This window comes from Macaca fascicularis, chromosome X (genome assembly GCF_037993035.2).
Source record: "Macaca fascicularis isolate 582-1 chromosome X, T2T-MFA8v1.1".
Lineage (NCBI taxonomy): Eukaryota > Metazoa > Chordata > Mammalia > Primates > Cercopithecidae > Macaca > Macaca fascicularis.
In genome coordinates, this window is record NC_088395.1 from 96,737,429 (window position 1) to 96,762,680 (window position 25,252).

At 36.5% G+C, this 25,252-nt stretch overlaps 1 pseudogene; it reads left to right on the forward strand.

The window, feature by feature from the left end:
- Positions 1–12,335: 12,335 nt before the first annotated feature.
- Positions 12,336–13,767, forward strand: LOC102128571 (ubiquitin carboxyl-terminal hydrolase 12-like; annotated as a pseudogene).
- Positions 13,768–25,252: the final 11,485 nt, after the last annotated feature.

The following is a 25,252-nucleotide window of genomic DNA, read 5'->3' on the forward strand; positions in this document are numbered from 1 at the left end:
ATATCTCCATGCAAAGACATTAATAATAACAATATTCATACTATTTGCATGTTACAAAAACTAACTCAGATATATTATAGACCTAGATATAAAACATAATCTTATAAAATTTCTAGAAAACACTGACTTTGGGTTCAGCAAATATTTCTTAGATACAACACTAAAAGCACAATTTATAATAAAAAGTTCATGTGCTAGACTTTATAAATATTAAAAGTATTCACTTTTTTCTTTAAGTTCTGGGATACATGTGCAGAATGTGCATGTTTGTTACATAAGTACACATGTGCCATGGTGGTTTATTGCACATATCAACCCATCACCTAGGTTTTAAGCCCCACATGCATTAGATATTCATCCTGATGATCTCCCTCTCCTCACCATCCCCCATGACAGGCCCTGGTATGTGTTGTTTCCTTCCCTGTTTCCACGTGTTCTCATTGTTGAACTCCCACTTCTGAGTGAAACATGCTGTGTTTGGTTTTCTGTTCCTGTGTTAGTTTGCTGAAGATAATGGCTTCCAGCTTCATCCATGTCCTTGCAGAAGATATAATCTCATTCCTTTTTATGGCTGCATAGTACTCCATGCTGTATATGTACCACATTTTCTTTATCCAGTCTGTAGTCAATGGGCATTTGGGTTGGTTCCATGTCTTCGCTATTGTGAATGGTGCTGCAATAAATATACATGTGCATGTATGAGTTCCAGATACTTGAGGAATTGCCACACTGTCTTCCACAATGGTTGAACTAATTTACATTTCCACCAACATCATAAAAGTGTTCCTATTTTTCCACTGCTTCACAAGCATCTGTTGTTTCTTGACTTTTTAATAATCACCATTCTGACAGGAGGGAGATGGTATCTCACTGTGGTTTTGATTTGCATGTCTCTAATGATCAGGGATATTGAGCTTTATTTCATATGATTGTTGGTTGACTAATGCATAACTTCTTTTGAGAAGTTTCTGTTCATATCCTTTGCCCACTTTTTGATGGGGTTATTTGTTTTTGTCTTGTAAATTTGATTACGTTCCTTTTAAATTCTGGATACTAGACCTTTGTCAGATGTGTAGATTGCAAATTTTTTTTCCTGTTCTGTAGGGTGCCTGTTCACTCTGATGATAGTTTCTATTGCTGTGCAGAAGCTCTTTAGTATAATTAGATTCCATTTGTCAATTCGTTGTAATTGCTTTTGGTGATTTCATCATAAAATCTTTGCCCATGCCTATGTCATGATAGTATTGCCTAGGTTTTCTTCTAGGGTTGTTATCGTTTTGGGTTTTACATTTAATTCTTTAATTCATCTTGAGTTAATTTTTGTATAAGGTGTAAGGTAGGCATCCAGTTTTGATTTTCTGCATATGGCTAGACTGTTTTCACAGCACCATTTATTAAATAGGGAATCCTCTTCCCATTGCTTGTTTTTGTCAGGTTTGTTGGAGATCAGATGGTTGGAGATATGTGATCTTATTTCTGAGATCTCTATTCTCTTCCATTGGTCTTTATGTCTGTTTTGGTAGAAATATCATGCTGTTTTGGTTACTGTAGCCTTGCAGTGTAGTTTGAAGCCAGGTAACGTGATGTCTCCAGATTTGTTCTTTTTGCTTGAGATTGTCTTGGCTATATGGCCTCTTTTTTTGGTTCCTTATGAATTTTAAAGTACCTTTTTTTTTTTCTAATTATGTGAAAAAACGTCAATGGTAGTTTGATGGGATTAACATTTAATCTATAAATTACTTTGGGCAATATGGCCATTTTCACTATGTTGATTCTTCCTATCCATGAGGATGGAGTGTTTTTCCTTCTGTTTAGGTCCTCTCTTCTTTCCTTGAGCACTGGTTTGTAGTTCTCCTTGAAGAGATCTTTCACATCCCTTGTTAGCTGTATTCCTAAGTATTTATTCTCTTTGTAGAAATTGTAAATGGGAGTTCATTCATGATTTGCCTCTCTGCTTGTCTATTGTTTGTGTATAGGAATGCTTGTGATTTTTGCACATTGATTTTGTATCCTGAGATTTTGCTGAAGTTGCTTATCAGCTTAAGGAGTTTTGGGTCTGAGACAATGGAGTTTTCTAAATATAAAATCACGTCATTTGCAAACAGAGACAATTGGACTTCCCTTCTTCCTATTAGAATACCCTTTATTTCTTTCCCTTGCCTGATTGCCTTGACCAGAACTTCCAATAATATGTTGAATAGGAGTGGTGAGAGAGGGAATCCTTGTCTTGTGCCAGTTTTCAAAGGGAGTGCTTCCGGCTTTTGCCTAATCAGTATGATATTGGCTGTGGGTTTATCATAAATAGATCTCATTATTTTGAGATGCATTACATCAACACCTATTTTATTGAGGGGTTTTAGCATGAAGGGATGTTGAATTTTATCAAAGGCCTTTTCTGCATCTGTGGAGATAATCATGTGGTTTTGTCATTGGTTCTATTTATGTGATGAATTACGTTTATTGACTTGTGCATATTGAACCAGCTTTGCATCCTAAGGATAAAGCCAACTTGATTGAGGTGGACAAGTTTTTTGATGTGCTGCTGGATTCAATTTGCCAGTATTTTACTGAGGATTTTTGCATTGATTTTCATCAGGGATATTGGCCTGAAGGTTTTTTTGTTGTTGTTGCTATTGTGTCTCTGCCAAGTTTTGGTATTAGGATGATGCTGCCCTCATAAAATGAGTTAGGGAAGAGTAGTTCCTTTTCAATTGTTTGCAATAGTTTCAGAAGGAATGATGGCAGCTCCTCTTTGTATCTCTGCTAGAATTCAACTGTGAATCTGTCTTTCCTGACCTTTTTTTAGTTGGTAGGCTATTTATTACTGCCTCAATTTCAGAACCTGTTATTGCTCTTTTCAGGGATTTGATGTCTTCCTGGTTTAGTGTTGGGAGGCTGTATGTGTCAAGGAATTTATCCATTTCTTCTAGATATTCTAGTTTATTTGCATAGAAGTGTTTATAGCATTCTCTGATGGTAGTTTGTATTTCTGTGGAGTCAGTGGTATTATCCCCTTTATCATTTTTATTGCATCCATTTGATTTTGCTCTTTTCTTCTTTATTAGTCTATCTAGCATTCTGTTTTATTATTTGTTTTTCAAAAACATATCTCTTTTATTCATTGATTTTTTTGAAGAGATTTTCGTTTCTCTATCTCCTTCAGTTCTGCTCTAATCTTATTTATTGTCTTCTACTAGCTTTTGGGATTGTTTACTCTTGTTTTTCTAGTTCTTTTAATTGTGATGTTAAGGTGTTGATTTGAGATCTTTCTAGCTTTCCGATGTGGGCATTTAGTGCTATAACTTCCCCTCTTAACACAGCTTTAGCTGTGTTCCAGAGATTCTAATACATTGTTTCTTTGTTCTCATTGGTTTGAAATAACTTCTTGATTTCTGCCTTAATTCCATTATTTACCCAGGAGTCATTCAGGAGCAGGTTGTTCAATTTCCATGAAGTTGTGTGGTTTTGCAGGAGTTTCTTAATCCTGAGTCCTAATTTGATTGCACTGTGGTCTGAGAGACTGTTTGTTATGATTTCAGTTCTTTTGCATTTGCCTAGGAATGTTTTACTTCCAATGATGTGGTCAATTTTAGATTAAGTGCCATGTGGCACTGAGAAGAAAGTATATTCTTTTGTTTTGGGGTAGAGAGTTCAGCATATATCTGTTAGTTCCACTTGATCCAGAGCTGAGTTCAAGTCCTGAAAAGCCTCGTAAATGTTGTCTCGTTGCTCTGTCTAATATTGACAGTGGTGTGCTAAAGTCTCTCACTATTATTGTATGGGAGTTGAAGTTTTTTGGTAGGTCTCTATGAATTTGTTTTATGAATCTGGGTGCTTTTGTATTGGGTTCATATATATTTAGAATAGTTAGCTCTTCTTGTTTAATTGATCCCTTTATCAATATGTAATGCCCTTCTGTGCCTTTTTTTTTTTTCTTTTTCTTTTTCTTTTTATCTTTGTTGGTTTAAAGTCTGCTTTGTCAGAGACTAGGATTGCAACCCCTGCTTTTTTCTGCTTTCTATTTGCTGGGTAAATTTTCCTTCATCCCTTAATTTTGAGCCTATGTCTGTCTTTGCACGTCAGATGGGTCTCTTGAACATATCACTCTGATAGGTCTTGACTTATTATTCAATTTGCAAGTCTGTGTCTTTTAATTGGGGCATTTAGCCCATTTCCATTTAAGGTTAATATTGTTATGTGTGAATTTGATTCTGTCATTATGATGGTAGCTAGTCATACTGCACACTAGTTGATGCCGTATTTTTTTCATAATGTCATTGGTTTTTATGTTTTGGTGAATTTCTCAGTGGCTGGTACTGGTTTTTCCTTCCCATATTTAGTGCTTCCTTCTGGAGCTCTTGCAAGCAGGCCTTGTGGTGATGAATTTCCTTAGCATTTGCTTGTCTGAGAAGGATTTTATTTCACCTTTTCTTATGAAGCTTAATTTGGCCTGATATTAAATTCTGGGTTGAAAATTCTTCTTATTAAGAATGTTTAGGCTGGGCACGGTGGCTCACGCCTGTAATCCCAGCACTTTGGGAGGCCGAGGTGGGTGGATCACGAGGTCAGGAGATCAAGACCATCCTGGCTAACACGGTGAAACCCCGTCTCTACTAAAAATACAAAAAATTAGCCGGGCATGGTGATGGGCGCCTGTAGTCCCAGCTACTAGGGAAGCTGAGGCAGGAGAATGGCATGAACCCCGGAGGCAGAGCTTGCAGTGAGCCGAGATTGCACCACTGCACTCCAGCCTGGGCGACAGAGCAAGACTCCGTCTCAAAAAAAAAAAAAAAAAAAAGAAAAAAAAGAATGTTTAATATTGGCCCCCACTCTCTTCTGGCTTGTAGGGTTTCTGCTGAGAGATCTGCTGTTAGTCTGATGGGCTTCACTTCGTAGGTGGCCTGGCCTTTCTCTTTGGCTGCCCTTAACATTTTTTCCTTCATTTCAACCTTGGAGAACCCGATGATTATCTGTCTTCGGATTAATCTTCTTGTGAAGTATCTTAGTAGACTTCTCTGTATTTTCTGAATTTGAATGTTGGCCTGTCTTGCTAAGTTCCAGAAGTTCTCCTAGATAATATCCTGAAGTGTGTTTTCCAACTTGCTTCCATTCTTTCCATCTCTTTCAGATACCCGTCTTTTTACATAGTCCCATATTACTTGGAGGTTTTGTTTGTTCCTCTTTATTTATTTTTTTGCCTGCCTTATTTCAGCAAGATAGTCTTTCATTTCTGACCTTCTTTTTTTTTTCACTTGATTGATTCAGCTATTAATACTTGTGTATGCTTCATGAAGTTCTTGTGCTGTGTTTTTCAGCTCCATCAGGTCATTATGTTCCTCCTTAAACTCGTTATTCTAGTTAGCAGCGTCTATAACCTTTTATCAAGTTTCTTAGCTTCTTTGCATTGGGTTACACTATGCTCCTTTACTTCAGCGAAGTTTGTTATTACCCACTTTCTAAAGCCTACTTCTGTCAATTCATCAAACTCATTCTCCGTCCAGTTCTGCACCCTTGCTGGAGAGGTGTTGCAATTATTTGAAGGAGAAGAGGCACTCTGGCCTTTTGGGTTTTCAGCATTTTTTTTTCTTTTCTTTTTTATTTATTTTTTTTTTTCTGATTCTTTCTCATCTTCATGAGTTTGTCTAGTTTCAATCTTTGAGACTGCTGACCCTTGGATGAAGTCTCTGTGGGGACTTTTTTGTTGTTGTTGATTCTGTTGTTGTTGCTTTCTGTTTGTTTATTTTTCTTTCAATAGTCAGGTCCCTCTTCTGTAGGGCTGCTGTGGTTTGCCAGGGGTTAACTTCAGGTCCCCTTTATCTGGTTCACTCCTGCTCCTGGAGATGTCACTTGATGAGCCTGAAGAAGAGCAAAGATGGGTGCCTGCTCCTTCTTCTGGGATCTCTGACCTCGAGGGGAACTGACCTGATGCCAGTAGGAATGCTCCTGTTTAGAGTGTCTGACACCCCCTGTGGGTCTCACCCAGTTGGGTGGCATGGGAAGCAGGATCCATTTAACAAAGCACTTTGACTGTCTCTTGGTAGAGGGGGTGTGCTGCACTGGAGGGAAACCCACTCATCAGGGCTTCCCAGATTCCTCAGAGCTAGCAGGAGGAAAGACTAAATCTCCTGGTCTGTGGAAACTATGGCCAACCATCCCCTTGGGGGCTCAGTCCCAGGGAGATCAAAGTTTTGTTCCTGAGCCCCCCTGGCTGGAGTTGCTGGAGTTCTTGCAGGGAAGCCCTGCAGCGGAAGTGTTTGCTGCCACCACTCCCCCAAGGAGCTCAGCTAACTTAGAAAGCAGGCAGCTGCAGCAGTGGTGATGGCCACCCCTCCCCCTGGAACTTGGCAGGCTTAGGCAGGTTCTAGCCAAGTGGCTGTGAGAATTTATGCAGCTCTATGGTTGGGAGCCAAGCCCTGGTGGTGTGGGCTCATGAGTGAGATCCTCTGATCCCTGTGTTGCACAGTTCTGTAGAGAAAGCACGGTTTCCCAGGCTGGATAGCACGCCCACTCACTGCCTCCCTTTGCTGAGGGTGGGGGCTCCCCTGCCCTGTGTGGCTCTTCGGTGGGAGCCTTCCTTCCACTGCTCTTCTTTCCTCTCCGTTGAATGCCAGAAGCCTAGTTGGTTCTAATGACAAAACCTGGATACCTTAGTTTCCAACGCAGGATTCAATGCTGTTTGGGATCTTTTCGATGGGAGCCTCTGATCATTGCTGCTTCCATCTTGGCCCCACCCAGTTGTAAGCTCAAAATATCCACTCTTTCAAAGATATGTGAAGAGGATAATAAAGGCAGTTTTTTGGGGGGAAATATTTATAAATTCTGTAATTAATAATGGCTTTCTATCAGGAACATAAAAATAACTCTTGAAAACTCAGTAACAACAACAACAACAACAACAACAAAAACACTCCAATAAAATAGATGAAAGATTTAGAAACTTCACCACTGAGGAAATATAAATGACAGGTAACTGCAATATAAAATTCTTAACATTATTAGTCATTCTGGAAATGCATTTTAAAATGAAAGTGGGTATTTAAAAAAAAATCTGAGTATGCTGAGTAACTGGAACACTCATATATTACTAGTAGGAATGAAGAAGGGTGCATCTAATATGGAAAACATTTTGGTCATTTTTTAAAAAATAAAGTGCAGCAAATACTCATCATTTCCAGAAACTACACTCCTAGGTTTTTATGCAAGTGAAATAAAAACTATATGCATATATAAACCTGTATGTCAATGTTTATAGTATCCTTTCCTTGTAATCAACCAAAATTGAATACAAGTCAAATGTTCTTCAACTGTACACACAAATAAACATTTGTATATCGATACAATTGAATACAATTTGTCAAAAAAAATAGTGACACAAACAATAAAATGCCAGAATTTCAAATGCACTGTGGCAGTAGTCAGACTCAAAAGGCTGTTGTAATAGTTAACTTTAGGCATCAACTAGGCTAAGGGATGCCCCGAGAGCTGGAAAAACATAATTTCTGAGTATGTCTGTGAGAGTGTTTCTGGAAGATGTTGGCACTTGAATCAATAGACTGAGTAAAGACAATCCACTTGTAACAATCTATCAGGTGTCAACCAATCTATTGAGAGCCCAAATACAGCAAAAAGGCAGAAGGAGGGAAAATTATCTCTCTTCTTGAACTGGAACATTCATCTTCTGCTCTCAGATATTGAAGCTCTTGGTTCTCAGGCCTGTGGTCTCCAGGACTTACACCAGTGGATCCCGCAGATTTCAGACCTTTCGAAGCATACTAAATTATATCACTGGCTTTCATAATTCTCCAGCTTGCACATGAAAAATGGTGAGACTTCTCAGTCTCTATAATTTCATGAGTCAATTCTCATAATAAATCTCTCTCTCTTTTTCTGTCTTTCTCTATCTCTCTGTCTCTCTTCCTATCTCTATTGCTGCCTTTATCTCTCTGTCTCTCTATATATGTATATATGGTATTACATTATTTTATTTCTGTATTATGTGATTATTAGATTTATAAATGTTGATTTATACCTATATTATCTTATGTGACTTTGTAAATTTGAAGACACAGCTCTGTTTTGCATATAAAACCAAATTGTATACTATACTTTATGGGAAAATTACATAGAAGCTATAAATGAAAGTATAAATTTTCCCTTGGCAAAAGCTTTTAAAGGAATGTATATTATTCTGAGTATGCAAACATCTCCTTTACACAGACTCAAAGAAATTCAATTGTTACAGTAAGTATGCCTTCTCCTTTGAAGATGTGCATTATAAAGACATTTTAAGAAGTAGGCATTCTACAAGTTTCCCTTTGTAATTTAGCCATTGGCAATTGTATATATGTATAGACAATTATTAGTCTCATGCTTCAAAATAGCTGTGACGATAGACTAGTTCTATAACATTTTTAGGACTCTACATGCTCTTTTTTTAGGAAAATGACTTTGCATCTTTCTTTCTCATTTATTGTAAAGTGGTCATCCTATAAAGGCAGGGAAACCAAATACCTAAATTATACATAATTCTCTAATATTAGAAATCATCTTTCCTACATTTGCTTCTGCTTCTGAAAAAAATTAAAAATTATGATGATTTTACATTGTTGTCATTTAATATAAACAATGGTGATGTACCAGTAGATTAAAGGCTGAATTTACCTAGTACTTATATTGCACATAGCATGTTAAAATGGTGCTGATACAACACAGAATAAGCACTGTTTTATTATATAATGCCTTAATACTGTTCAAATACAGGTTTTATTTCTTTTTTTTTTTTTAAGTTGTCAAGGTTTTCTTCTAGGGTTTTATGGTTTTGCATTTAAGACTTTAATTTGTCTTGAGTTAATTTTTGTATGAGGTGTAAGGAAGGATCCAGTTTCTGTTTTCTGCATTTGGCTAGCCAGTTTTCCCAGCACCATTTATTAAATAGGGAATCCTTTTCCCATTGCTCATTTTTGTCAGATTTGTCAAAGATCAGATGGTTGTACATGTGTGGTGTTACATCTGAGGTATCTGTTCTATTCCATTGGTCTATATATCTGTTTTGGTACCAGTACCATGCTGTTTTGGTTACTGTAGCCTTGTAGTATAGTTTGAAGTCAGGTAGCATGAGGCCTCCAGCTTTATTGTTTTTGCTTAGAATCATTTTGGCTATATGGGCCCCTTTTTGGTTCCATGTGAAATTTAAAGTAGTTTTTTTTTTTTCTATTCAGGACGTAGGCATGGGCAAAGACTTCATGACTGAAACACCAAAAACAATTCCAATAAAGCCAAAATTGACAAATTGGATCTAATTAAACTAAAGAGCTTCTGCACAGCAAGAGAAACTATCATCAGAGTGAACAAGAAACTTACAGAATGGGAGAAAATTTTTGTAATCTATCCATCTGACAAAGGGCTAATATCCAAAAACTACAAGAAACTTAAACTTACGATAAAAAATAAAAATAAAAAAGTGGGGAAAGAATATGAACATATGAACAGACACTTCTCAAAAGAAGACATTTATGTGGCCAATAAACATATGAAAAAAAAGCTTATCATCACTGGTCATTAAAGAAATGCAAAGCAAAACCACAGTGAGATACCATCTCACACTAGTTAGTATGGCGATTATTAAAAAGTCAGGAAACAACAGATGCTAGTGACACTGCGGAGAAATAGGAACACTTTTACACTGTTGGTTGGACAGTAAATTACTTCAGCCATTGTGGAAGACAGTGTGGCGATTCCTCAAGGATTTAGAACCAGAAATACCATTTGACACAGCAATCCCATTACTGGGTATATACCCAAAGGGATATAAATCATTCTACTATAAAGACACATGCACACATATGTTTGTTGTGGCACTGTTCATACTAGCAAAGACTTGGAACCAACCCAAATGCCCATCAATGATAGGCTGGATAAAGAAAATGTAGCACATATATACCATGGAACACAATGCAGTCATAAAAAAGAATGAGTTCATGTTCTTTGCAGGGACATGAATGAAGCTGGAAGCCATCATTCTCAGCAAACTAACACAGGAGCAGAAAACCAAATACTTCTCGTTCTCACTCATAAGTGGGAGTTGAACAATGAGAATATATGGATACAGGGAGGGGAATATCACACACTGGGGCCTGTCAGGGGTAGGAAGCAAGGGGAGGTAGAGCATTAGGACAAATACCTAATGCATGCGGGGCTTAAAACTTAGATGATGGGTTGATAGGTGCAGCAAATTACCATGGCATATGTATACCTATGTAAGAAACCTGCACATTCTGCACATGTATTCCAGAACTTAATAAATTTTTTTTTTTTTTTTTTTTTTTTGAGATGGAGTCTCGCTCTGTCACCCAGGCTGGAGTGCAATGGCATGATCTCTGCTCACTGCAACCCCCACCTTCCAGGTTCAAGCAATTCTCCTGCCTCAGCCTCCTAAGTAGCTTGAATTATAGGCACGTGCCACCACACCAGGCTAATTTTTGTATTTTTAGTAGAGACAGGGTTTCACCATGTTGATCAGGCTGGTCTCAAACTCCGGACCTCATGATCCACTACCTCGGCCTCCCAAAGTGCTGGGATTAAAGGCGTGAACCACCGTGCCAGGCCGGGTAAAGTAAAAAAAATTTTTTAAAAGTTTTATTTTGGGTTAAGGGGTACATGTGCAGGTTTTTTATATTGACAAACTCATGTTATAGGGGCTTGTGGTGCAAATTTTGTTACCCGGGTACTAAGCCTAGTGCCCAATACTTATTTTTTCTGATCCTCTTTCTCCTTCCACCCTCCACCCTCAAGCAGGCCTAAGTATCTCTTGTTCCCCTTTTTGTTTCCATGTGTTCTCATTATTTAGCTTCCACTTATAAGTGAGAACATGCAGTATTTAGTTTTCTGTTCCTGTATTAGTTTGCTAAGATAATAGCCTCCCATTCCATCCATGTTCCCAGAAGGGATATAATATTCTTTTTTTCTGCCTGCATAGTATTCCATGGTATATATGTACCACATTTTCTTTATCCAATCTGTCATTGATGGGCATTTACGTTGATTCCATGTCTTTGCTATTGTGAATAGTGCTGCAATGAACATATGCATGCATATTTCTTTGTGGTAGAACAACTTATATTCCTTTTATTTTACTATATTGATTTTCCTATATTTTACCCAGTAATCAACAACTTAAAAATAATAAGAACTATCTATCCTAAATCCACAGACAAAATCATACTAAACAGTCAAAAGCTGAATGTATTACCCTCGAAAACTGGCACAAGATGAGGATGCCCTGTCTCACCACACCTGTCCATCATAGTATTGGAAGTCCTGGCCAGAGAAATAAGGTAAGAGAAATAAGTAAATGGCATCCAAATAGGATGAGAGAAAGTCAAACTATCCCTGTTTGCAGAAGACATGATTCTATATCTAGAAAGCCCCATAGTCATGGCCACAAAGCTTCTTAACCTGATAAACAACTTTAGCAAAGTTTCAGAATACAAAATCAATGCACAAAAATCGCTAGCATTCCTATTCACGAACAGGCAAGCTGAGAGCCAAATCAAGAATGCAATTGCGTTTACAACTGCCGCAAAAATAATGATACAGCTAGACAGTTAGGTGAAAGAACTCTACAATGAGAATAACAAAACAATGCAGAAAGAAATCAGAGATCACACAAATAAATGAACAAACACTCCATGCTCATGAACAGGAAGAATTAATATCATTAAAATGATCATACTGCCTAAAACAATTTACAGATACAATGCTATTCCTATCAAACTACCAATAATATTCTTCAAAGAACTAGATAAAACTATTATAAAATTCATATGGAATCAAAAAACAGCCTGAATACCTAAGGCAATCCTAAACAAAAATAACAGAACTGAAAGCATCACAGTACCCAACTTCAAAATATACTACAGGGTGGGGCCACGCGCCGTGGCTCACGCCTGTAATTTCAGCACTTTGGGAGGGCGGAACACAAGGTCAGGAGTTCGAGACCAGCCTGACCAACAACATGGTGAAACCCCATCTCTACTAAATATACAAAATTTAGCCGGGCATTGTGGCACGCGCCTGTATTCCAGCCTGGGCAATAGAGCGCGAAACTCCGTCCAAAAAAAAAAAAAGGCAGCCAGCAGGCAGGGGCTGGGACCCCAGGCCTGGAGTGCCTGAGGGTCCAGCTGCGATGACGGCAGCGGAGGTCCAGTGGGCTCGGTGCGTGGGTCCGTGGCGGCTCGGGGTCCGCTCGCGGGCTGTGGTGCAAGCAAGCGGCCCGGCTCCCCTCCTCCCCGGCTAGTCTCCGCCGCTATGATTCGCTGGAAGATGGCGCTGGCCGGATGGAAATTCCAGTGACAGTCTCCAAATTCGCCTCCATCTGTACCATGGGCGCAAATGCTTCAACATTAGAGAAAGAGATTGGTCCAGAACAGTTTCCAGTCAATGAGCATTATTTTGGATTAGTCAATTTTGGGAATACCTGCTACTGCAATTCAGTTCTTCAAGCACTTTACTTTTGTCGTCCATTTCAGGAAAAAGTTCTTGTATGTGAGAGTCAACCCAGGAAAAAGGAGAGCCTTCTTACATGCTTAGCAGATCTCTTTCATAGCATAGCCACTCAGAAGAAAAAGGTTGGAGTAATACCTCCTAAGAAGTTCATCACAAGATTATGGAAAGAAAATGAGCTTTTTGACAACATCTTGCAACAAGATGTCCATGAATTCTTGAATTATCTACTAAATACAATTGCTGATATTTTACAAGAAGAGAGAAAGCAGGAAAAACAAAATGGTCACTTACCTAATGATAATACTGATAATGAAAATAATAACAACACACCAGACCCGACGTGGGTTCATGAGATTTTTCAGGAAACATTAACTAATGAAACCATATATCTTACTTGTGAAACTATAAGCAGTAAAGATAAAGATTTTTTTAGACCTTTCTGTTGACGTGGAACAAAATACATCAATTACTCACTGCCTAAGGGGTTTTGGCAACACAGAAACTCTGTGTAGTGAATACAAGTATTACTGTGAAGAGCGTCACAGCAAACAGGAAGCACATAAACGGATGAAAGTTTAGGCTGGGCGCAGTGGCTCAACCCTGTAATCCCAGCACTTTGGGAGGCAGAGAAGGATGGATCATGAGGTCAGGAGATCGAGACCATCCTGGCTAACATGGTGAAACCCTGTCTCTACTAAAAAATATAAAAACTAGCTGGGTGAGGTGGCGGCCACCTGTAGTCCCAGCTGCTCGGGAGGCTGAGGCAGGAGAATGGCGTAAACCCGAGAGGCGGAGCTTGCAGTGAGCTGAGATCTGGCCACTGCACTCCAGCCTGGGCGACAGAGCGAGACTCCGTCTCAAAAAAAAAAAAAAAAAAAAAAAAAAAAAGAAAGTTTAAAAACTACCCATGATTCTAGCTCTACACTTGAAGAGACTTAAATATATGGATCAATTTCATCGATATACAAAACTCTCTTACCAGGTAATTTTTTCCTTTAGAACTTTGTCTATTTAACACTTCAGGTTATGCCACCAATCCAGACAGAATGTACGACCTTGTTGCTGTTGTGGTTCACTGTGGAAGTGGTCCCAAGGGGGCCATTATATTGCAATAGTTGAGAGTCATGATTTTTGGTTGTTGTTTGATGACGACGTTGTAGAAAAAATAGATGCGCAAGCTATTGAAGAATTCTTCGGGTTGACATCAGATACTCAAAGAACTCTGAGTCTGGTTACGTCCTTTCCTGTCAGTCTCAGGACTGAGGCGGAACAGTGATGAAGAGATACTTTCTGCCTCATTTCTTCTCTGGTTATGTTGGAAAGGGTCAAGCACTGATTTTTCAAGAAAAGAGAAATGCAGGAAACTCAGGAGGCAGCAGCACACTTTGCAAATGATAAAGCAAAGACGATAGATTGACAAGCCCTTCCAGTTATGGTAGTTGATTTATTTGCTCAGGTATCATCCTGTCTGCACAGTTCCATACAACAAGGAGGTAAAATCAGAGATACCAGCTCCTCTTGTAAAACAGCCTTCCAGTCATTGACACACATTTTCTCTTTATTAATTGCACCAATAATGTTTTGAATTCCTTGGGGGTGCAGTAGAAAGAATCGGAATCTGTGCTGTATTGATAAGGAGATGATGTTGAACACACTGCATAAATTTGCATGGTTTAGTATGTATAGAAGCATATTCAGTGGTCTTTTCAAAAGGAAACCAGAAATACTTTTGGGTCCAGCACTTCCAGTTGCCTTCCTGATATGAAAACTAACATGCTGGATAATCCGGTGTCGGGAAGACAAAGATGTTTTGCTTCTCTGAAGAAGCTTATAATAATATACAGTATATATATATATGTAGGAAGCAATTGGTCAAAAGTGGCTTTTTGTTTCCCCAAGGGGAAAGGCTGGCTTTGTAATTATAATTTATTCTTTATTTCTTTTACTTAAAACTGGTAGAGTCTAAGTATTCTATGAAGTGCTCATGATTCTGTCAGTAAATTTGAGCATATTTTTATTAGTTAATGTCAGTTTAACTGGTCCTTTTGTTTGTTTCTATTTTTAAGGTAAATTTTAAATTATATCTGAAATCAGTAAGATACCTTGAAAAAAACTGCAATGAGAGGAGGTAAATATCCTTTTTCAGGAGGAAGTGATATCTCTGGCTAAGTATTTGTCCTTTTATTATGGTCTCTAAATCAGTTATTTTCTTCAGCTTTAATTTCGTAAAGTTAAAAAACTGTATAGACATTTCCTGTAGTTGTTGGAATAATTAAAAATGCTGGTGCAGTGGTGGTATACCAATCTTTAGAATTCTTAAGTATTCTAATGTTTCAAGTTGAGGTCATGCTTAGGAAAATCATGTCATAGAATTTATGTTATTTTTGGATGTCATTTTTTACCTTGGAAAGAAGTAATAATGTTTGTCATAACCCTAGCAGCCTGGATAGTGAGCTAAACAAACCCTTTGCAGATTACATTTTAATCAATACACTAGGAATATAAAAAATGGGTTATTCCTCCCCTTCCCCCCATCTTTGCAAATCTTACTGGAAGGGGGTTCAGAGATTAAAATTTGTGTTTGCTAAGACTTCATTCTGTTGGGGGTTTTAAGAAATAATATATGTAATGTAAAATGTATGTAAACCACTGCAGTTTTTTGGACATTTTTCCATGCATCAGTAAGTTGTCTGACAGTAGCCAAATGTAACCTGCAGAAAGTTATTGAAAGTTATATTCAGAATAATAGCAATCAGGCCTTGGATGTTCTTTATTAAACTCTTTTCAGGCAGTAAATTAAAAAAAAAAAAATCTGTCATTTTTTCTTTTTTTTTAGGGGGGGCGGAGGGGGTGGGGAATCTGGTTCTGTTGCCCAGGCTGGAGTGCAGTGGCGCCATTGCAGCTCACTGCAAACTCCACCTCCCGGGTTCATGCCATTCTCCTGCCTCAGCCTCCCAAGTAGCTGGACTACAGGCGCCCGCCACCACGCCCGGCTAATTTTTTGTATTTTTTATTACAGACGGGGTTTCACTGTGTTAACCAGGATGGTCTTGATCTCCTGACCTCGTGATCTGCCCACCTCGGCCTCCCAAAGTGCTGGGATTATAGGCATAAGCCACTGCGCCCGGTCCAAAATCTGTCATTTTTAAAGTTATTCTGCTAAAACTGTTGACTATGGAAAACAAACAACAAAAAGGAATGTTTTTAGTCTGCTACTATTATTAACATTTATTATCTGTATCTTTTGGCTCAGGAAATGACTTTGCCTATTTGTTCCACAAGCAGATCTTTAACAGGGTCACTTAGGTAATTGGACTGCTTAAACAGATGTGCTGGAAGAAAATCATAATAGTTAGCATTTGTACTAAATATGAAAAGTATTTTGACAAGTTTCTTTTTAAGATAGTTTCTAAAGCCTTACCCTGGCTAGAGATGTTTTGTACAAATTATATATAGACTGCCTGTTCTACCAACATGCCACAGAGAATCACAATCAACAACGTGGGGAAAGTCAGAGCAGTGGAAGTGGATGTGCACTTTTTATTTTGAGGGCTTAAACCAAATCGTCTTGGACTTAAAGCTGTATTTCTGCAGCTTTCAGTAGAGAGAGAAAGAGGAAAGTGAAGCTGTGTCAGTTTTAACATTAGCTATATCACAACATGTTTAAGAAAGATAGATGAAGTCATTTGCATAAAGGTACGGCATTGAAATACTATGTTGTGTTTGTTTTTACATTGTTGCATTAAAAGCAAACATACAGTAAAGGTCAAGTTAAATTTCATATTAAAGCAAGTTCTAGTATGTGTATTGAGTTCCTGGTAGTGACATACTTTGTTCAAATCGACAGCATACTTGGTAGTATGATTTGTCAGGGAAGGGACTGTGGGGTGACAGTTTTACGTTCACTTTTTCTTCTTAATGCAACTGGATCTAAGTAAATGTTTTGAAGCTTATCAGAAACTCAATATACTTTTAAAACATATAGGATCAGGGTTGGGGGAAAAATACAGGTATAGTAAGAAAGAAAAGTGACTCATGAAGAAAGCATTGTGAGGTTGTATGTTGGTTGACTGTGATTAAAATGCAGGGCTGGTGTAAGTTGTAAATGGTGGCTGATTGCTATGTAACTATGTATATGAATGTTGGGATGACTGTCCCATATTTTCTATATTGGAATAAAAATTTCTATAAATTGTTGTAACTAAAAGTAAATATCCTAAATTAAATCCCACTTCTTAAGTCACATGGTTTCTGCCTTGGGAATTTTACCTTTAAAAGATTGTTTAAGACAGGAACCAAGAGGTTTGGGAACAGGGAAAGAAGAAAATGTTGTATTATGTGGGCCTTGTGGCCTCTAACCATCAGTATAGGGTTTTTTCTTTCCTTGATGGCAGAAGAAAGACCTCATTTTCATAATATAACTACTCTTGATACTTTCTCTAAAAACACTTTTTATTAAAGAGTCTATCATGAAGTATTTGGCTGGCAGCTGGGAGGCTAAAGCCCTCATCTCCTGGTTCTTCAGTGAATTTAACTGTGTGACCTTGGGCAAGTCACTTAACCTCTCTGTGTTTCAGTCTCCCTATCTTGTAAAAATTTTATTTAATTTTTAATTAAATAAAATAATTTTCCCATACAATTACATATATATATCTTTCCTTCAGAAGACTATAAAATTTAAATATTATATTGATTAATTTTGTGTAATAAAATTAATCAATATAATTGATATCCCGAGTTTAGTTGAAATTATTACATAATTAATGTATGATGAGAATTATTTTTAAAAATTATAGTCTGAGAGCTGTAGTGTGGAGGAGGGGAATGAGGAGTGAAAGTTTTTTGGATTTCTTTTTGTAGTGATGAGAATATTTCAAAATTTGATTATGGTGATGGTTGAACAACTCTTCAAACACACAAACATTGAATTGTACATTTTAGATTGGTGAATTATATAATATATAAAATATTTATCAATAAAGCTCTTAAAAATAAATGGTAGTACTATTATCTTTGGACTACCCAGAGAGGCAAAGGAACCCAATGGTCTAATTAGCTATCTTTTGGAAAGGAAAATAAACAAAAAAAAAAATGGGAACAAATAATAAGGTTATACCTCAAGTATCTTTTATCACAATGATAATTTCAGAACAGATTCAACTTCTGTCTTACAATGTGTGTGTGTGTGTGTGTGTGTGTGTGTGTGTGTTTGTAGTTCAGTTGAGTCATAAGTCATTCTCAAACTTATAAGTTAAGCAATATTACAAAATGTAGTTATCATTTAATGGTTTGCATTCAATGTGGCATGTTATATTTTATATTTTATTAGTGAACTGATCCTCACAACAGTGCTATAAAGGAGGCATTTTCAATATGTCTACTTTACAGATAAAACAACTGAGTCAGAGAGATTATGTGCTTTATTCAAGGTTATAGCTTTAGCACGAGCCAGGGCTATAATTTGAACCCAAAATGTCTGACATGAGAGTTTACCCCCCTAAATTCTGCAGAAAATTTCTAGAATAAAGAAAGCACCCAAAGTGGAAATCGATACATGTTTAAACATATATGATTTGTTTGTGAGAATATGATGGGCAATCTCTCATAATTCTGAAGGTTAAAAAGCATGCATAACCAATGAATCAATTCATAATTGTAAAACTCAGTTTCGTATATTGTATTCATATATTGTAAAACTCAGTTTAAAAAGTAATTAAAATATCTATTATCAAACATAAAGTACAATAATACTAAGTAATATCCCATAATGATGGGCCATATGGTGAGATATTATAAAAAGCTATAACATTGGGCTGGGCACGGTAGCTCACACCTGTAATTCCAGCACTTTGGGAGGTCAAGGTGGGCAGATCACTTGAGGTCAAGAATTCGAGACCAGCCTGGCCAGCATGGTGAAATTCCGTCTCTACTAAAAATAGAAAAATTATCTAGGCATGGTGGTGCATGTCTGTAATCCCAGCTACTCGGGAGGCTGAGGCAGGAGAATTTATTGAACCCATGAGGAGGAGGTTACAATGAGCCAAGATCGCACCACAGAACTCCAGCCTGGGTGACAAAGTGAGAGTCTGTCTTAAAAAATAAAAGACAAAAAAGTTATAACACCTATTCATTATCTTCGACACTTAAAATATATCTTTTGTGATACCTCTAACAGCTCAAGCATCACATAAAATAATGCAGAGGGTCAAAGCATTGTCATGTTCAGTTATTTCAGCAGCTAGTCATATATGACAGTTGGAACCTATTCTTTGAATAAATACATTGAGACAGTTGTATAGAATCCACTCACATGATATCAAACATATAACTGAAAATTATAATTGAAATCGATTGTTTAAACCGTAATTGCACCATCCAATGAATTTTGTATATTTGTTATTTATGCTTGATAACTTGAATTGACTAATTGTTTCATAGATTACCCACTACTAATTCACCACCTCCAGAACACAAACATCCCTTTGAGCACTTCTGTACTTGATCACACAAACAGAAAAGAGAAAGCACAGAAGGTTTTGATTCTATCCACTGTGCTAAGAGCAGTATTCATTATTCATTTAATGCTATAGTCTGAATGTTTCCTTCAAAATCCATGTTGAAATTTAATTGCAGTTGAGATTATATTAAGAGGTGAGAATATTAAGAATGGGTTGCTGCCATATGCCATGGGAATGAGTTAATTATCCCGGGAGTGGGTTCCTGATCAAAAGCATGAATTATACCCTCTTTCTGTCTATCTGATGTACTCGCTTGCCCTTCTGTCCTCTGCCATGGGTTGCTGCATCATAAAGGCCCTCACTAGAAGCCAGCACTTAGCATTCTCAGCCTTCAAAACCCTGAGGCATATAAACTTCAGTTTTTTTAATTAATTACCCAGTCTCTGGTACTCTGTATGGCAACACAAAATAAACTAGGACATTTAACTTAGTTATTGACTCTTCACTATAATTTTATTTGAACCTTTTTTGTATCAAGAGAGTAAAAACAGCATGATATATACTCAAAAAGTAGAAAGTAAATGAATATTTTAAAATAAATTCTGCATTCAATCTCAAGCTACTGTATCTAAATTACTGAAATTGGTTTTCCTCTCATAGCAAGTTTTTATTAAAAATGTCTAAAGCATTCAGAGGCACAAATATATTACAGAAATTTACCTTCTGATATGGTTTGGATCTGCGTTCCTGTCCAAATCTTCTGTTGAATTGTAGGGCCTGGTGGGAAGTAACTGGATCACCAGAGTGGTTTCTCATGGTTTAACAGCATCCTCCTTGGAGCTTTGAGTTCTCACAAAATATGGTTGTTTAAAACTATGTAATACCTCCCCCTCCCTCTCTTGGTCCTACTACTGCATTGTAAGACGCCTGCTTCCACTTTGCCTTCTGCCATGAGTAAAAGTTCCCTGAGGCCTCCCCAGAAGCAGATGATGCCATGCTTCCTGTACAGCCTATGGAACCATGAGCCAATTAAATTTCTTTTCTTATAAATGACCCAGTCTCAGGTATTTACAGCAGTGCAAGAATGGAGTAATACACCTCCCTTATGCTAGAGAAATGCTTCACTATGTAAAGGGTTATATATACACACACACACAAACGTATGCAGAAACCGAAACTAACTGGAGTCAGTTCTTAAAAGTTTCTAGGAATTCTGATACCAAACATAAATTTCACTGACAAAGAAGAAAGACAAGAAAAGGAAACATATAGTGTGTTGATTTATTCTAACCCGGCTACTTATATATACCAGGTACAAGTACTCTTCATTTGAAAAGATAGATATTATTTTTAATGTTATTTGAAAAAAATAAATTTAAAAAATATGTGTGTATATTACACCAGATTATATTATATGAACATTAGGGTATATTACTTCTCCTCCATGACTTTTGTTTTCCCAAAGGCAAAAGATTGACAGATCAGCCATGCTACTAGTTTAATAAATTTAGGTAAACAAATTAACTGTCCTATATTATAGTAAAAATAGAGGAAACAATAAAGTGTTTGGTGGCTAGAATAATCTTTTACAAACAGCTAGAATGGTAGTTCTACTAGAATATTATCAGTACTCTTTAGTAGACAAGTTTTTTTTTACGTATCATTGTAGGAATCAGGGCAATTTGAAATTAACTGTAACTAAAATCTTTTCATTACTCTACAGAAGTGTTTGCCAAAGTAAGAGCCTGAATTCACATTCTAAGCACTTCCTGTATCACTTAGGATGCAGTAAGTCACAAAAGATTATTGTTGTCTAATATCAATAATAAGCCAGGTAAGTTACAAGAGCATAGTTTTTCTTTTTAAAAAAGTTTTAAATCTGAGGATAAAAAGAAAATTAAATCAACTAAAATGCAGAATATGAGAAGCCCTTTATAGGAGAGAAGAGGCTCATGTTTACTTTTTTCCTTTGTAGAGTGCTGTGAGAAGAGGAATCTACTATAGATAATTGTTAATAGAAACCACTCAAATATTGAACAGACCTTTGATAGCATGTATAAGCTGGTTTATTGAATTGGGATCTGCAAACACCCCAGCAGTTAAAAAAGTAGGTACAGTGGTTTCAATACTTTCCCATGGGTCCTCAAAGAATCTTAAGGGATAATACGCTAAAAGTTGCAGACAGAAGAAAGAACTGAGAGATAGAGACCCCTAGAGATATAACTACCCTACTTCATTCCATAAACAAAAATAAATTCAAGACAAATAATAGAACAAAACATTAAATCTAGATTCATACAACTTCCAGAAGAAAATATAGAAAAAAAGTCTGCACACTGGGTTACTCAAAGACTTTCTAGTCAGGTCACAAGTAGTAACCATAAGGACAAAAATTTATAAATGAGACAATCAAACTTTTAGTTATGCTAATCAAAAGACAGGGTAACAAGGATAAATATGTAAGCCTCTATCTGTGAAAAATATTTGCCATACGTATATCTGATATAAGATCCTTAACCAAGCTTATGTCCACTTGAAGACAAGTATAAGCCTGTACATAACATTTTAATTCATAATAGCTAAAAATTGCCAGGTGCTGTGGCTCACGCCTGTAATCCCAGCACTCTGGGAGGCCGAGTTGGGCAGATCATGAGGTCAGGAGATCAAGACCATCCTGGCCAACATGATGAAACCCCATCTCTACTAAAACTACAAAAACTAGCTGGGTGTGGTAGCCCGCATCTGTAATCCCAGCTACTCAGGAAGCTGAGGCAGGATGATGGCTTGAACCCGGGAGGTGGAGATTGCACTGAGCCGAGATCACGCCACTGTACTCCAGCCTGGCGACAGAGCAAGACTCCATCTCAAAACAAAAAAAAAAAAGCTAAAAATTGGAAATAATACCAATGCCCATCAACACATGAATGGATTAAAATTTATGATACATTTATACAATGAAATCTTACTCAATAAAAAGAAAACAAATTCTCATATGTAAAAATATAGAGAATCTAAAATCATTAAATTGAATATAAGAAGCCAAACACAAATAAGTACATACTGTACAAGTTCATTTATATGAATACACAAAACTACATTATGTTAACAGAAATCAACAGTTATTAGTTATGAGTTTCAGTGTCTCCCTAGATGAGGAATCTTTCAGGCATGTTGTAAATGTTCTATATCTAGTTTTGGTTGGTAGTTAGATGTGTGTATATAATTGTCAAAGCACATCAAACAGCACTCAAGATTTTTTATTTTCTTGTATGTTCATTTTATCTCAATAAAAATGCTACAAGAATTTTAACCATTTTTTTTCTAGTTACAGTGCTGATTCATAGGTCCTACAGCAGACCTATTGAAACTGGAATTCCAGGTTTGAGGCCCTAGAATGTGCAATATTAACCAGCATACTAGGCAACTCTAATACACATTAAAATCCTAAACCCTTATCTATAATATTCAACTTTTTGTACTTTTACTACTGTATTTGCAAATTTTATTACTTTACTGTGTACACATAACTGATTTGTAGACCTTTAAATAATGGTGTATACTTAGAGAATCTTTTTATCTCTTATTGATTCTAACATTTTTCTTGTCCTCTGGATTTAAACAATATTATTATGATATACCTTGGTGAGATGTGCTTCTTGCTTTTTGTGCTAATTAGGATTCATTGAGCTGTGGGTTTATAATTTTCAAGTTTGGAAAATTTCTAGCCATTATATCTCTAAATATATTTCTGTTTGTTCCATCTCATCTATTCCGATGACTTGAGCTGCACATATATTAGGCAATTTGAAGTTGTCTTGCTGTTCATTGACACTCTGCTAACTTTATTGGTCTTTCATTTTTATGTGATTTATTTTGCATAGCTTTCTTATTGCTTTCTTCAAGTGTACAAATTCTTTCTATGTGGAAAATCTGGTCTGCCATTTATCCCATCCAGTGAATTTTATCTCAGGCATTCTTATCTTCATCTCTGGAAGTTAGATCCGAATCATTTTTTACAACTCCCAATTCTCTACTTAATATGCTTTAATGTTTTGTCTAGCTTCTTAAACATAATAAATACTGTTATAATAATTATTGTCATGTCATGTTTATTAATCAATGTACTTCTGTATCTGTTTTGAATAATTTATTTTCCCTCAGTATTATTTTGTATTTTTCTGTTATTTTGCATGCTTGGTAAATTTAAATTGCTTATAACACATTGTGAATTTAAATTGTGGATGCTAAATATTTTGTTAACCTATAAATTTCTTGGATATTTGTTATTGGTCATGGTTTAGTTACTTAGAAATAATTTGATATTTTTGGTTTTGCTATTAAGCTTTGTTTGAAGATACTGAAACATAGTTTATTCTAGGACTAAATTTTTCAACTAGTTATGCGAATTGCTACTTAGTACTTTACTGGTGCCCCATCAGTTGTACAGTTCGCTGCTTTGATTGTTGGAAACAGGCACTCTTCTTAGCTCAGTGTGAGTTCTTGGTATTGTTTCCTCTAACTCCTTTGGGTAATTCTTTCCCTAAACTGGTAATTTCCTCACATACTTGTGCTGATCAGTACTCAGTTGAATATTAGAGATTTCTGAAGTTCTGTTTGCACAAATACTTTGCAATACAAATGCCAGCTGCTTTTTCATCCCTAGAGTGGCATCTGCTTCTGAATACAAGAAAACTGCAGGGCTTAACCTGAGTTAATGCTCTCAGTCATACAGCCCAGAAATCTTCTACTTTTTGGACTACAATGACTCATATATTTCACTTTTTGATATTTTTCTATTAGTCCCTGATGTTCTGTTCCTTTTTTGGTTTTGTTTTCTATCTTCCAGACTGATTAATCCCTAATGATTTATCTTCAAATTCATCCACTCTATCATATCTATTCTGCTACTGAGTCCATCCTGTACATTTTTTTAATTTCAGAAAAGTATTTTCCAGTTCTAAATGTTTCAATTGCTTCACAGCATATATGTGTGTGTGTATAAACACATACATATGTATATTTGTAAGATTCACTTTCCATCGCTCTCAAGTGTGTTTACTTTTTACCTTACGGAGAATGGTTATAAATTAACTGATTTAAAGTATTTTTCTAATAATTGCATTATTTAAAAATCTCTTTCTTTAATGAAAACAATGCACATTCCTTGTTACTCCTTGCATTTTTCTTTTGGCTGTTTCTAAAAGGACATAGGATCTAATATAATGCAGAATTTAAGCCAAATATATCTGAAATAAATGGGCATGAGGAGGGTTTTTCTTTTTTTTTTTTTTTTTTTTTTTTTTTTTTTTTTTTTTAAGTTTTAACTTTTAGATTCAGGGGGAACATGTGCAGGTCTGTTACATGGGTATGTTGTGTGATGTTAAGGTTAGGGGTGTGAATTGTCCTGTCATCCAGGTAGTAAGCATAGTACCCAATACGTGGTTTTTCCCCCTTTGCCCTTTGCTGTTCCTTCCCACTCTGGTGTTCTTAAGTGTCTATTGTTTCCATCTGTTTGCCTATCTATACCCAACGTTTAGCTCCCACTTTTAAGTGAGAACATTCAGTATTTGATTTTCTTTTTCTATATGATTTGCTTAGGATAATGGCCTCCAGCTGCATCCATGTTTCTGCAAAGAACATGATTTCATTCTCTTTTATGGCTCCATAGCATTCCATTGTAATTACATACCATCTTTTCTTTATCTAGTCCACCATTGATAGGCACCTAAGTTGATTCCATGTCTTTGTTATTTTGAATAGTGCTGCAGTGAACATGTAAGTACATGTTTCTTTTTGGTAGAATAATGTATTTACCTTTGGATATATACCCAGTAATAGGATTATTGGGTTGAATGGTAGTTCTATTTTAATTATTTGAGAAGTCTCCAAACTGCTTTCCACAGTAACCAAACTAAATTATATACCCACAGTGTATAAGTGTTCCCTTTTCTCCACAGTCTCTCCAGCATCTGCTGTTTTTTGACTTTTTAGTAATAGCAATACTGACTGGTGTGAGGTGGTACCTCATTATGGTTTAAATTTGCATTTTTTGATGTTTAGTGATGTTGAACATTTTTTTTTATGTTTTTTGGTCACCTGTATGTTATTTGGATATCTTGTAGATATCATCCTTTGAGGGTATTTTCCTGTGAAAATGTGTCACGTTTCTTTCCATGTGAAATTAATTTTAGATTATACCCTGAACATTTAAATATCGTGATGTGTATATTCTGGGTCCTGTTGTACTCCTCTGGAAGGAGAAAGTTGCTTTAATTTTTAGCAGGCAATTC